Raw genomic sequence first — 12569 nt, forward strand, 5'->3', positions numbered from 1 at the left:
CAGGGAGATGTGAGGGATCCAGGGGCGCTGACAACGTCTGCTGCATTAACTTCTCCCACTGGTGAGATAATCACCTGTGGCATAGGGCTGTTTTGAAGATTTAGACCAGTATACTGTCCAGTGGAAGGGTTTCCCAGGTGGCGCTAGTGGTAGAGAATCCTCCTGCCGATGTAGGAGATGCCAGACACACTGGTTCATCCCCGGGTTGGGAAGATCCCCTGGAGGAGGAAACGGCAACTCCAGTGTTCTTGCCTGGGAAATCCCATGGACAGAGGAGCCTGGAGGGCTACAGTCCATGGGGCCACAGAGTCAGACACAACTGAACACAAGAACAGTTATATATACGTACACATCCAGTAGAAAAACAGTGCAAGCCCCATAGGACATTTGAAATTTTCTGGTAGCCACGTTGTGAAAGGCAAAAAGTGATATTAATTTTAAAAATATATTTTATTTCACTCAAATTTCTAAAATATTATATGTATATATATATATCAATAAAAATTGTTAATGAGAAGCTTTTCATTCTTTATTTTGAATAGAGTATTCAAAATCCAGTGTGTATTTTTTTCCTTTAAATAGACTTTTTTTTTTGAAACTTTTTTTTAGGTTTGCATTGAAATTGAGCAGAAAGTAGAGTTCTGATATAACCTCTGCCTCTAGATAAATGCACAGCCTCCTCCGCTATCAAGATCCCCCTCCAGATGGTACATTTGTTACAATCGATGAACCTGCATTGACACATCATTGTCACTCAAAGTTCATAGTTTATGTTAGGGTTCATTCTCGGTATTGTACATTCTGTGGGCTTGGTTATAAATATATAATGACGTATATCCATCATTATGGAATCATTCAGTGTTATCTCACTGTCCTAAAAGTCCTGTATGCTTGCTCTTCCTATTCATCCCTCCCTCCCTAACTACTGGCAACCATTGATCATCTTACTGTTTCCATAGGTTTGCCTTTTTGAAAATGGCATATAGTTAGACTCACACAGTACATAGCCTTTTTGAGTTGTCTTCTTTCACGTAGTAGTATGCACTTAGGTTCTTCCGTGACTTTTCAGGGCTTGATAACTCATTTGTCTTCAGAGCTGAATAATAATTCATTGTCTGGAGGTACCGCAGTTTTATTGATTCGCGTACTGAAGGATGTCTTGGTTGCTTTGAAGTTTTCGCAGTTATGAATACAGTTGCAATAAACATCTATGTGTAGGTTTTTGTATAGATATAAGTTTTTAGCTCCTCTGGGTAACTACCAAGGAGTGTAATTGGTGAATGGAATGGTTAGAGTATGTTTAGTTTTTTAAGATGCAGCCAAACTGTCTTCCAAAGTGGCTGCACCAGTGTTGCCTTCCCACCAGCAGTGAAGGAGATGTTGCTCTGCATCCTCGCCAACACTTGGTGGTGTCAGTGTTCTGGATTTTGGCCATTTTAGGAGGCATCCTGCAACATCTCGTTGTTTTAATTTGCATTTTCCTGATGATATATGATGGGGATCACCATTTCATGTGCTTATTTGCCATCTGTGTATCTTCTTTGATGAGATGGCTGTCAAGGTCTTTGACTAGTTTTTAAAATGGGGTTGTTTGTTTTCTTACTGTTGAGTTTTAAGAGTTCTTTGCATATTTTCATGCGAACAGTCTTTATCTGTTATGCCTTTTGCAAATGTTTTCTCCCAGACTGTGGCTTGTCTCCTGACTCTCTTGACATTGTCTGTCACACAGCAGAAGTTTTTAATTTTGATTCTGTCACCAACCCACATGAGCCTGGAACAGAAGTTTGATTTAGTTGCCAGATGGATACTAGTTTCAGCCTTAGGGTTCCCTGAGCAGAGAGGCCAGCCCTACTGTGGCAGACTTCTGACCTACAGAACTGTAGGCTAACAAATGGGTATTGTTTAAGCTACAGTTTGTTATATTTTGCTACACGGCTACAGAAACTAATAGAGAATGGAAACTGGACCAGATGAGGGAGAGAGGGCTGGAGACCATATCTGTTTACCTGTATCATCGCCCTGTCAGCCCAGAGCTTGGCCCAAATATTCTCTACCAAGCGGCTGGCTAGGGGATCTTAGGCATCTGAGTTCAGTGCCCCCAGGTCACTGCCAGAGGGCCTCCCAGCATCTCTGAATCAAGAAATCCTGGTGAGGGAAAAATCAGGGCAGGAAGAGCACATAGTCTTTCCTTCCTCCTTTTTACACGTGGGGACTTTCAGCAGAGCCTGATGCTTTTGAGCGAAAGGAGCTGGTTTCACACCTCCTTTGGAAGCCCAGCTCCACCACTCCCAGCTCTATAACCTTGGACGAGTTCTGTCAGTGCTCTGTGCCTCAGTTTCCCTGTCTGTACAGTGGGGATGGGATGCTTTAGACATAAGCAGATGAGAGAAGAGTATTTTAGGCGAGGAAGAGAGTGGGCAGAGGGTGGAGGCTGGTCTTGGGTGGCAGGTGGGGCCAAGTTGTAGGTGCCAGGCAAGTTTGGGCCCTAAGGAACGGGGTTTTAGCCAGAGCAGCCTCTCAGGAGGCTGGTGACGAAGGCCTGTCACAGCAGCCCAGGTTCTGAATGGCGAAGTTCTTGGTGGTGGCAGTGGGGAGGGGCTGGTCTGAGGGACGCTGAGGGTGTAGAATAGACAAGACCTCAAAGACCTAAAGGATGCCCGAGTGCCTGCGTGGTCTGGGGGAACAGACTGACAGCTCCTCTGTGAACTCAGCCGTGAGGAAGGGGAGCACTCAGGGGTGGTCCCCAGACTTCTGGCCTGGGGAAGTGAGTGAGTGGGGATGCCAAGCTGGGCAGTGGGAGTGAGGAGGGAAGGATAGGGTGGTGGGCAGAGCAGGGAGGCCACAGTTGACTTTGGACAAGATGAGCATGCGGTGCAGGGTCTCCAGGCAGAGCCTATCTTCAGGGGCCGGATGATCTGGCCTGGAGCTGGGAGAGAAGAGTGGGCTGGCGACAGACCCGATGGCCCATTTGTGTGCAGGTGAAAATTGAGGCTGCAAGGCAGGCGATCTCCCAGGACTCTGTGAGGAGAAGCGGGCTCAGGGCAGCCCTGGGGAAGACGGACTGCAGAGCCGTAGCAGAGGAGAAGCAGCAGCCGGGGAGGCAGGGGCAAGTCCAGACAGGAGTTAGTCATGGGGGGTGTCGAGGGAAGAAAGTACTTAGAGGAGGGAAGAGACACTGACAGATTGCTGCAGCGAGAAAAGGAAGGGAAGGGGCTGCTGGGTCCACGAGGGGGCCCTGGAGGGCTTTGATCAGAGCAGCCTCCCTACCGGGGAGGAAGCCACGCCAGGCTCTGGAGGGCTAAGGGCTAGTTCGGTTGTCTAGACCAGGGAGAGAGGATTCTAGTAAATAACTCCCCCAGTCCTCACGGATCTTACTGGTCAGATGGGAATCAATATAGGAGTCAGGGCTGCTTTTAAAACCCAAACCAATCAGACGTCACAAAAGCACCCTGTAAACTGAGGTATGGGTGCATTCTTCCAAAGGCATGTGGGGAAATGGAACATTGTAAGTGGTTGGCAGTACCCCCAGTGACCAGAAGGTGGCAGCACCTCATCAATTGACAGTTCATTTCACAAGTCCAAGTCCTGCATTTCATCATATCATTATTTATTCTGCAAGAATTTTTTTTCCCACAACTACTATGTACTGGATTCTGGGCCAACACTGAAGAATCTATGTAGATGATCTCACAGAGCTTGCATTTTATCAAAGAATCAGATTACACAGATAAGTGAATTATCCTGATAACTGATCATCTCTCTCTATCAGCAAAGCTTTATGTTCTCCAAGTTGCAGGATAAACTTTCTAGAATGTGTGACATGTATTCCTTCCTCTTTGAAAAATAGGTGCTGAGTAGAACTTGAGTTCATATACTGGGTCCTCTCCTCTGCGATGTGTTTATTTATGGGAGAGATTGAACATATTTTCCAAAGACGATCGGTCCATTGTCTCCCATCCCATGTGTAAACTCATTATACCCTAAATGTGGCATTCCTCCAGTTGAGAAGAAGCAGTCTCTGTGTCATCCCCTAGTGGAAGGGTACATTATGACTTCTGAGGCTGGGTCATAAAAGACAATCCAGCTTCCACCTTTATCTCTTTTCCTGCCTTGCTTCTGAACTTAGTCTGGACGGGTCAGAACACTTGCTGGGCAGGCAGGGGAGTGAGGTGGAGGGTCCCGGCAGGCTGCCCTGGCTCAGCTTGGAAACTAAGTGGAAAGGGAGGTGTGGCTGGCTTCTTCACTATTCCTTCCCCTTGCTTTCAGTCCTCTTTACCCTTCACCCATTCATGATGTCAGCCCAGCCTCATTTAGGGTGAGGGGAGGAGAGGGAGGAGAGATAAAGGGGCAGAAAAGGTGTTGGTGGTGCCCTCTGGGGGTCTGTGAGATGCCTAGATGCTGCCTCTTCCTCGTGGGTGGCTCAGCATCGGAGACGCTGAGGGCGCACCGTTCCCTGACCAGGGTGACCCTTTGTGACATGTCCCCACCTGCCCTGCCAGTGGTGGGGCTCGCAGTGACCTTAGCGGCCTCCTCACACGTGCACCCCAGTCAGCTCCAGGGAACTCAGGCCATGCTTCCTTGAAGCCTCTCTGTCAGATTTGAGGCAGGAGGAAGAAAAACCCTTTCCTTTAAGAAACCATCTTTCCAGTTTCACTCCTGGTCCCAGGCCCCCACCTGGTGGCAAGTGATGGGCTAAAGGTCAGGAACCAGTTTGGTTGCCATTTTTCTGCACATCTTACACTTCCCTCCTGACTGTGGGGCACTTGTTTCCCTCACCTCTGCTGCTTTGCCCAAAATCTGTGAGATAGAAAATGCCATTTGAAAAATTCTTTTACATGAAGAATAGTTTTGCACCTGTAGAGATTCAAAATGCACCTCAATCACAGTGAAGATGATTTTAAAATAATCTTTTATTTTAGTATGTTTATGTTATTTTATTTGCATTGTATTTATATATTATATTCATTTATTTTATATATGGTTTTAGCTTAAGCTGAAAACATCTGAACAAGCAGCCACCACAGGGATAAACTTTATCTCAAGTTCTGTGGTAGATTTAAGCAGGACCTCCTAGAAAATACAGTTGCTATAAGTCCTCTCTGGCAGGTTTACGGCCAGAAAGGAGACTAACCACTGTCACGAGGATGAGTAATTGCTTAAACAAACTTTATCTGAAGCTGTCCTGCCTTCCATTTATTCTTCCACAGAAACCCTTTTTCCTCGTTAAGTACATTGATAAACCTTTATCTTTGGATGTCCAGGGAGCCAGTTCATCTGTAGCCTCCTTGGTAAATAAACTTTGTCTTCTTTCCTATTAATCTGTCTGTTGTTAGTTAACTCACAGGCCTCCAACCACTGAACCTAACTTGGTAGGTTGGTGGAGGGCAATTTTTTCCTCCTAGCGCATCATTCTTCTTTTCTCTGTCTCTGTCTTTTTTTTTCTTTTTTGCTGCACTATACAGCCTGTGGGATCGTAGATCCCCAACCAGGGATGGAAGGGATGGAACCTGACCCCTTGGTTGTGAAATTGCAGTGGAGTCCTAACCACTGAGCTACCAGGAAATTCCAAGCAGCACATTCTTCTTTTGGCCACAAGAGTATGGGTGACTGTTGAAGATTTCCTTTCTGGTCCTGGAAGGCGTTCTCCCGCTTGGCCATTGTCACTGTGTAGCGTAGGGTTCACTCCTCTCTCTCATGCATGTTAATTGGATTAAAAGAAGGGATGGAAAAAAGAGAACGTAAAAGAGAGGATACTGCTAAATTTATTACTTATCAATAGAAATCACTGTACTTCCGGTTTAGTCACCTACAGTAAAGGGCTGATGTGTTCTGGGAACAGCCACACAAAAGGAGTGCTTTCTTAATGGCCAAGGAGAGTGGGTGAATGACCTTGTTTTTATTCAGTCCTGTGTAATTGCATTTGAGTGGGATGTAAAATGTTACCACGTGGCTGAGTACCAGTGACTGGACCCCCCCCCAAAAAAAAAATCACCATCTTCTATATTAGTCAGCTGGGCTGCCATAATGAAATACCATGGACCAGGTGATTTAGACAAGAATTTATTTCTCTAGGTTCCAGAGGATGGATGTCTTAAGATTAAGGAACCTGCTGATTTGGTTCTTTGGTGAAAGCTGCTTCCTAGGTTGCAGACCTAGGTGAAAAGGTTGTCAGCCTTCTCACCGTGTCCTCACTTGGTGAGGGGGAGAGTGAGCGAGCTCGGGTCTCCCCAGCTCTTCTTATAGGAACACTAATCCTATCAATAGGATTATGAGGGTCCTATCCTCATGACCTCATCTAAACCTAATCACCTCCGGATACCATCAGGTTGGGGTTAGGTCTTCAACATACAAATTTGGGGAGACAGGAATATTAGAGTATAACAACTTCTCTACCAAGAAAAGCTAACCAGTCAAAAAGTATTATAATGAATCCACTGCAAAATGTTTGTGTTGAAATGTGTCATTTCTGGTTTTCTTCCTGCTGTCTTTTGTTGACTCTTGATAGCATCAAACCCACCTTCTCATTCTGCTTCTGCCAGAAACTCAACCCATCCTCCCTGGGACTTACATGTTGAGTGCTCAGATTGAAGAATCATGTGTAGAAAAAATTCTGTATTTCAGTAGATAACTGCACCATCTGCAATACACCTCTCTGGGTCTTCAGGTTCTAGCCCTGTTTAGTTTTGTCCCCATTTGCAATTCATCTCAACATTCCTTTACTATATAAATTTGTGCTGTGTTAAGCTTTCCTTAGATTCGGTTATAACATCTGCCTGGTTTTCTCAGATCATATGAGTAAAATGAATTCCTCATCACACGTTCATTTTTATTTCTGTAAAGAGAGTCATGGTTTTGCCTTCTTCTGAAAAGTATCTTTTAACACAGGGAAGCCTCTGTGGGGAGAAATCATCAGGACTCAGCTTCCAAAGAACCAACTAAATCTTTGAGCCTGTGTCTTGCTGATCTCGGTTCCTGACCAGCCATTCTTCCAGATATTCCAGCCCCCAAACATTGAGGTCATTCTCCACTTTTCTTTTCCTGGCACCCACCACGTCCTCCCCTGTGGTAGACTTCACAGTGACCCTCTGAAGATGTCCACGTTGTAATCCTGGAACTTGTGAACGTGTTCTCTTACATGGCAAAAGGGACTTTGCAGATGTGATTGAAGTCAGGATTCTGAGGCGGGGAGATTATCCTAGATTATTGAAGTGGCTCCAGTATAACACCAGGAGGATCAAAGTCAGACAAGGGAGATGTGAGGTTGGGAGAAGTTGGAGTGATATGCTTTGAAGATGGAGGAAGGGGCCACAAACCAGAGAACCCAGGCAGCCTCTCGGAGTTGGAAGAGGCCAGGGAGCAGACTCACACGCAGTGCCTCCAGAAGGAAGAGGCCCTCACAGCATCTGGACTTCAGCCCTCAGAGACTCTTTCCAGACTTCTGACCTGCAGACCTGTAAGGGAACAAATCTGTGTTAAGTCAGTAAACTTGTGTTGATTTGTTATACAAGCAATAGGAAATGAATGCAAACACCATAGCAAATTATGTTTGCTTTATTTTCAAAATACAGCCAAGATTGACCACTTCCCAATTGTGCCACTGGCATCCCGGGTCAAGCCAGTTCCATCCCTGTCCTGGATTAATTCTAAGGCCTGCTTTCTGTTTTCCCTGTGACTGGCCCTCCAGCCTTTTCTGCCCTCTAGATACAGAATATGAGATTTCTATGTGCTGCCCTCTGGTGTTCACCCTTGGCATTGTCTTTCTCTGATGCTTTAATGACTTCCACTGATGCTGCTGCTGCTGCTAAGTCGCTTCAGTCGTGTCCGACTCTGTGAGACCCCATAGACGGCAGCCCACCAGGCTCCCCCATCCCTGGGATTCTCCAGGCAAGAATGTTGGAGTGGGTTGCCATTTCTTTCTCCAGCGCATGAAAGTGAAAATTGAAAGTGAAGTCGCTCAGTCGTGTCTGACTCTTAGCAAACTCATGGACTGCAGCCTACCAGGCTCCTCCGTCCATGGGATTTTCCAGGCAAGAGTACTGGAGTGAGTTGCCATTCCCTTCTCCAGGGGATCTTCCTCATCCAGGGATCAAACTCTGGTCTCCTGCGTTACAGGTGGATTCTTTACCCTCTGAGCCACCAGGGATGCCCATAATGACTGATATATTCTTGCTAAAGTCCTGATACATTGTACCAGTCAGGTGCAACGTATCTCTCTCCTTCCACATATCATCCCAGTTCACCACCAGTGACAGTACTTTTTAAGGATCAAGGAGGTTTATCAGCCCACAGCAAGATACAAAATGATCAATGATGATTACAACCATATTCTGTCAGGCAAGTGCCACTTTGCACTGTGACGGTATCCCACAGGACATCCCTGGTTCCCCAGGGACAGCTTTGCATTTGCATTGCTGCAGCTTGCCAGGGGCTATGCATCCATAATTTCCAACCGGCAATGGGATTCTCACTGCCAGCCTGCTGAAAGATAATTAACCCCCGGGATCCCATGTCCACAGTCTGCTTCCTCAGACGGCTCCTGATATCAGCTGTTGCAGGTCAGGTTCCCTGGGACTCAGGCTGTGAGAGGCAGACTTGCATGCAGGCAGTTTTGGGGGAGTGCTCATGGGAGCAGCGCCGTTAAGAGAGGGATGGGAGGAGATGACCTCCTGTGAGGAGTGGCGCTGACAGTTGAATTGCAGGGCAGTTGCCTCAAAGGCTGCAGCCGCTGCAGGGATCACAGCTGCCAGTCCTGTGAGGCGTGCCAGAGCTGGGGTGGCTTTTCCGAGTTGTCTGCACGTGAGGCAAGAGGGGCCTTTACGCCCCTACATTGGTGAGTCATTGGATGTGGTTGGCACCAGGAAGAGGGTGCCACCTTGGGCAAGGTGGTTTTCTTCAGCCCTGAGCAGCCCTTAAAGGAGGACTCACCTGAGGGCTTTCAGCCACCAACATCCTTGACAGCTGGGTGAATGAGTTCTGACAGGGCTGAAGGGGCAGGACTGGATGCCATCTATCACAGAGACTAATAAAAGCTGTATCAGATTTTATCACTGCCCTGCTTAAATCCCTCCAGTAACTTACAATTCATGTGTAATATGCCCCAGATTTCCTGGCCACCAGTAACCTCTGACATTAACCATGCTCTTGGGCTCAACATGCTGTCACTTTAGCATTCTTTGTATTTATCCACCCAACAAGTATCTTTTGAATATTTACTATGGGTTAAACAATGTTCTAAATCAGGGGTGTGCAAACTATGGCCCACAGGCCAAATTATGCAGCTTCTTATTTCTATAAAAAACAGTTTTATTGAAACACAGCCACATGTATTTGTTTAAATATTATCTATAGCTACATTTTTGCTACTGTGGTAGAGCTGAACAGAGGCCATATCGCCACAAAGCCTAGAATATTTACTACTTGATACTTTACAAAAAAAATATTTGCTGATATGTCTTCTATATCTATACAAATATATATATCAAATAATAAAATGTATTCTTCCTTCTCTTTCTCTTCTGTCTCTCTCTGTATATGTACACACCCAAAGTGAGACTCAGATTGCAACCACATATATAATTCGATAAGTTTTCTAGCTACATTAAATAAGTTTACAAAATAGAAACAGGTGAAATAAATTTTAATAGTATATTTTATGTAATCCAATATGTCCCAAATATATTTTAACTTAGAACCAACATAATAAAATACTGATGAAATTCTTTCCATGCTTTTTTAAATGTGATGGCTTTAAAGGTCAGTGTGTAGTTTACCCTTAATCTGGACTAGTGGCTGGTCAGGTACTCACTTGCCATGTGTAGCTAGTGGTTCCTATATTGGAGGGCGCAGTTCTGGAAGCAGGTGATGCAGCAGTGAATGAAGCAGACCAAATTGCCACCTTACATTCTTAATAGAGAGGAGAGACAATAAAATAATCAGGTAAAATAAATTTTATGCCTGATGGTGATGAGTGGTAATGTGGATTCTTGGAGCAGAAGTTGCGTGTTTAAATTGGAGAAGATCACAGTGAGAGAAGTATGTGGTAAAGAATTAACCTCACCAGGAGGGAGGTGGGAGGGGGGCTCAGGATGGGGAATACATGTATACCCTTGGCTGATTCATGTCAATGTATGGCAAAAACCACGACCATATTGTAAGGTAATTAGCCTCCAATTAAACAAATTAAAAAATAAAAAAAGAATTAACCTCACCAAAGGCGACTCTGGCCTTTGGTTGATGTCTTTGCGGGCTGTCTTAACAGTGTGACTTGTGATGGGGGTTTGGGGTCATGCTGTGACAGTTCTGCCTCCAGAGGAGCTGGAGACTAAAGGTGTTAGCCGCCCTCTGGGAGGGGCTGGGGGTTGCAGGTCAGTGACACGGCCAGCATGTGACCCAAACCCTGTGAATACTCGGCACCGGTGCTCTGCGTGTTGCCGCATTCTGTGGCTGGGAGGAGGTCACACGTCGTCCACGGCTCCACAGAGAGAACAAGGAGCATCTCTTTGGACCCCTCGTGGGCTCTGCCCTGTGCATTCCCCTGGCTGATTTCGTTTGTATCCCTTTCCTGTGATAAACCCTTCTCCGGGGGAGCTTCCCAACCCAGGGACTGAACCCAGGTCTCCCACATTGCAGGTGGATTCTTTACCAGCTGAGCTACCATGGAAGCACCATAATAAACCCTAACCATGATTATACCTGCTTCCTCTGAGTTCTGTGAGTCCTTCTGGCAAACTGTTGAGGTGGTTTGGGGTGACCCTGAACTTGCAGTTGTTGAAGGAAGTGAGGTGCTGTCTTGGGGTACTGTTCTAACTGTGCAGTTGGTCCTAAATGCCTTATGGACAGTGACGTCTGAGTGAGGACCTGAAAGAAGTGAGGGGCCGGTGGGAGGCGGGGGCTGACAGGGTGGGCAGCAGGGAGAGTGGAAGGAGGTTCCTTCTTTACTTACTATTTTTTTTTCTTTTTTTATTCTTTAAATTATGTAAGTGCAATAACACATTGACAGGAGACTTAGAAAATACAGAACAAAGTTATATACAGTTCTACTCTATATTACAATTTTTTAAGTAGATAAATTTTTAGTTGGAGTTTCAATATCAAACTCTCAAAAATTAATAGAATGAACAGAAAAGTAGAAGGATATAGTAGACCTGAAAAGCACAATGAACCAATTCAGCATAATTAAGATTTATACAATTTTCACACAGCAGCAGGATACAAATCTTTTTCAAGTTCCCATAGACTATAAAGCAAGAGACAGTAGACCATATCCAGGGATGTAAAACAAGATGCCAAAATTTCATGGTCTAAATGTATTAAATATAGAATCTGTTCTCCTGTCACTGTGGAATTCTGTTAGAAATCAATATCAAAAGATATTTGAAAATAACCCACATATTTTCAAGTCCAGTGTGACTTTTACCAAGAGAGATCTTTGACGTAGCCATTGAAAGCCTCAATAGTGTTAAAATACTGAAAAAAAGACCACAGAAGGTGATTGCAGAGAAGAAAATATTTGAAAGAGAAATTAATATCAAAATGAGAAATTAATATCAAGGATACTTAAAAAAAAAAACCATGTGTTTGGAATGTGCACTTTTAAATGATGGGTATATCTAAGAAACCATAATGAGGAAAATTTGAAAATATTTGTAACAGAATAAAAATGGTAAGTCTACTCACTATTTTGATAAGCCACTGCATGAGTCCCCAGATCTCCTGTTTTAAAGGTTCAGCGTTGGGATTAAGGCTTCGGTTAAGATTTAGGTTAAATTAGGGTGTTGGGATTCGGGTGAGTTGTGGTGCTTTGTTTCGTTTAGTCTAGGATTGGAGTTGCAAATACAACTGGGGTTTAGGCTTCAGCGTTTAGTATTCTGTGTTAGGATATTTACGGTTATAGTAAAGATTAGTGCTCTGATGGAGCGTAGCTCTTGGAATTCTACGTGGCCAGTGACATTTAAGTTCCTGGGGTGTGTGTTTGTATGAATTCTACTAAACAGCCAGGATAGATACACCCTCTTTTAATTTAATAATAGAAGTCAGCTGAGCATTGTTTTAGAGCTAGGATGAAGAAAACGTGCAACTTTGCAAATTATACCTTATAAATCAGCCCAGTGAAAAATAAAATGAGGCAAACATCTACAATAAAGAGGTATTTATGTATGGAACAATGATGAACAGGGCAACTGGTTGTAAATAGTTAAGTCTAAATGCTTTTGATAGTTTGAAAAAGGAAGAAGTTTGGCGTAAAAAAAAACAGAATATGAAAGTAAGCATACATATTTTTCCAACACATGAAGCCATGTGGGAAAAGAAAGGGGAGAAGTTGAAGTTGCAGTGTTTAGAAGTTTGACGATTTGAGAGGTAAACAGTAAGTAGTTGTTTATACGAAAAGAATTTTAAGAGTGATAAACGCACAGACACTCAAACCTAAGGAAAGGTGTACAGCTAGGAGGAATTAAAAGTAAGCCTTATTCGAGTTCCCTGATGGCCTAATGCTTAGGATTGTAGACTTTTCCTGCCTTGGCTGGCCAGAGAATTGAGATCCTGTAAGCCGAGAGGGGCAGCCAAAAGGA

At 44.6% G+C, this 12569-nt stretch overlaps 1 long non-coding RNA gene across 7 annotated transcripts in view; it reads left to right on the plus strand.

Moving 5' to 3' along the window:
* The window catches only part of LOC110139480 (uncharacterized), a 100167-nt gene that overhangs the window by 30139 nt on the left and 57459 nt on the right, over positions 1-12569 (plus strand). The window lies entirely within an intron of this gene.

The sequence above is a fragment of the Odocoileus virginianus genome, chromosome 26, assembly GCF_023699985.2.
Source record: "Odocoileus virginianus isolate 20LAN1187 ecotype Illinois chromosome 26, Ovbor_1.2, whole genome shotgun sequence".
In the NCBI taxonomy this organism is placed as follows: Eukaryota; Metazoa; Chordata; class Mammalia; order Artiodactyla; family Cervidae; genus Odocoileus; species Odocoileus virginianus.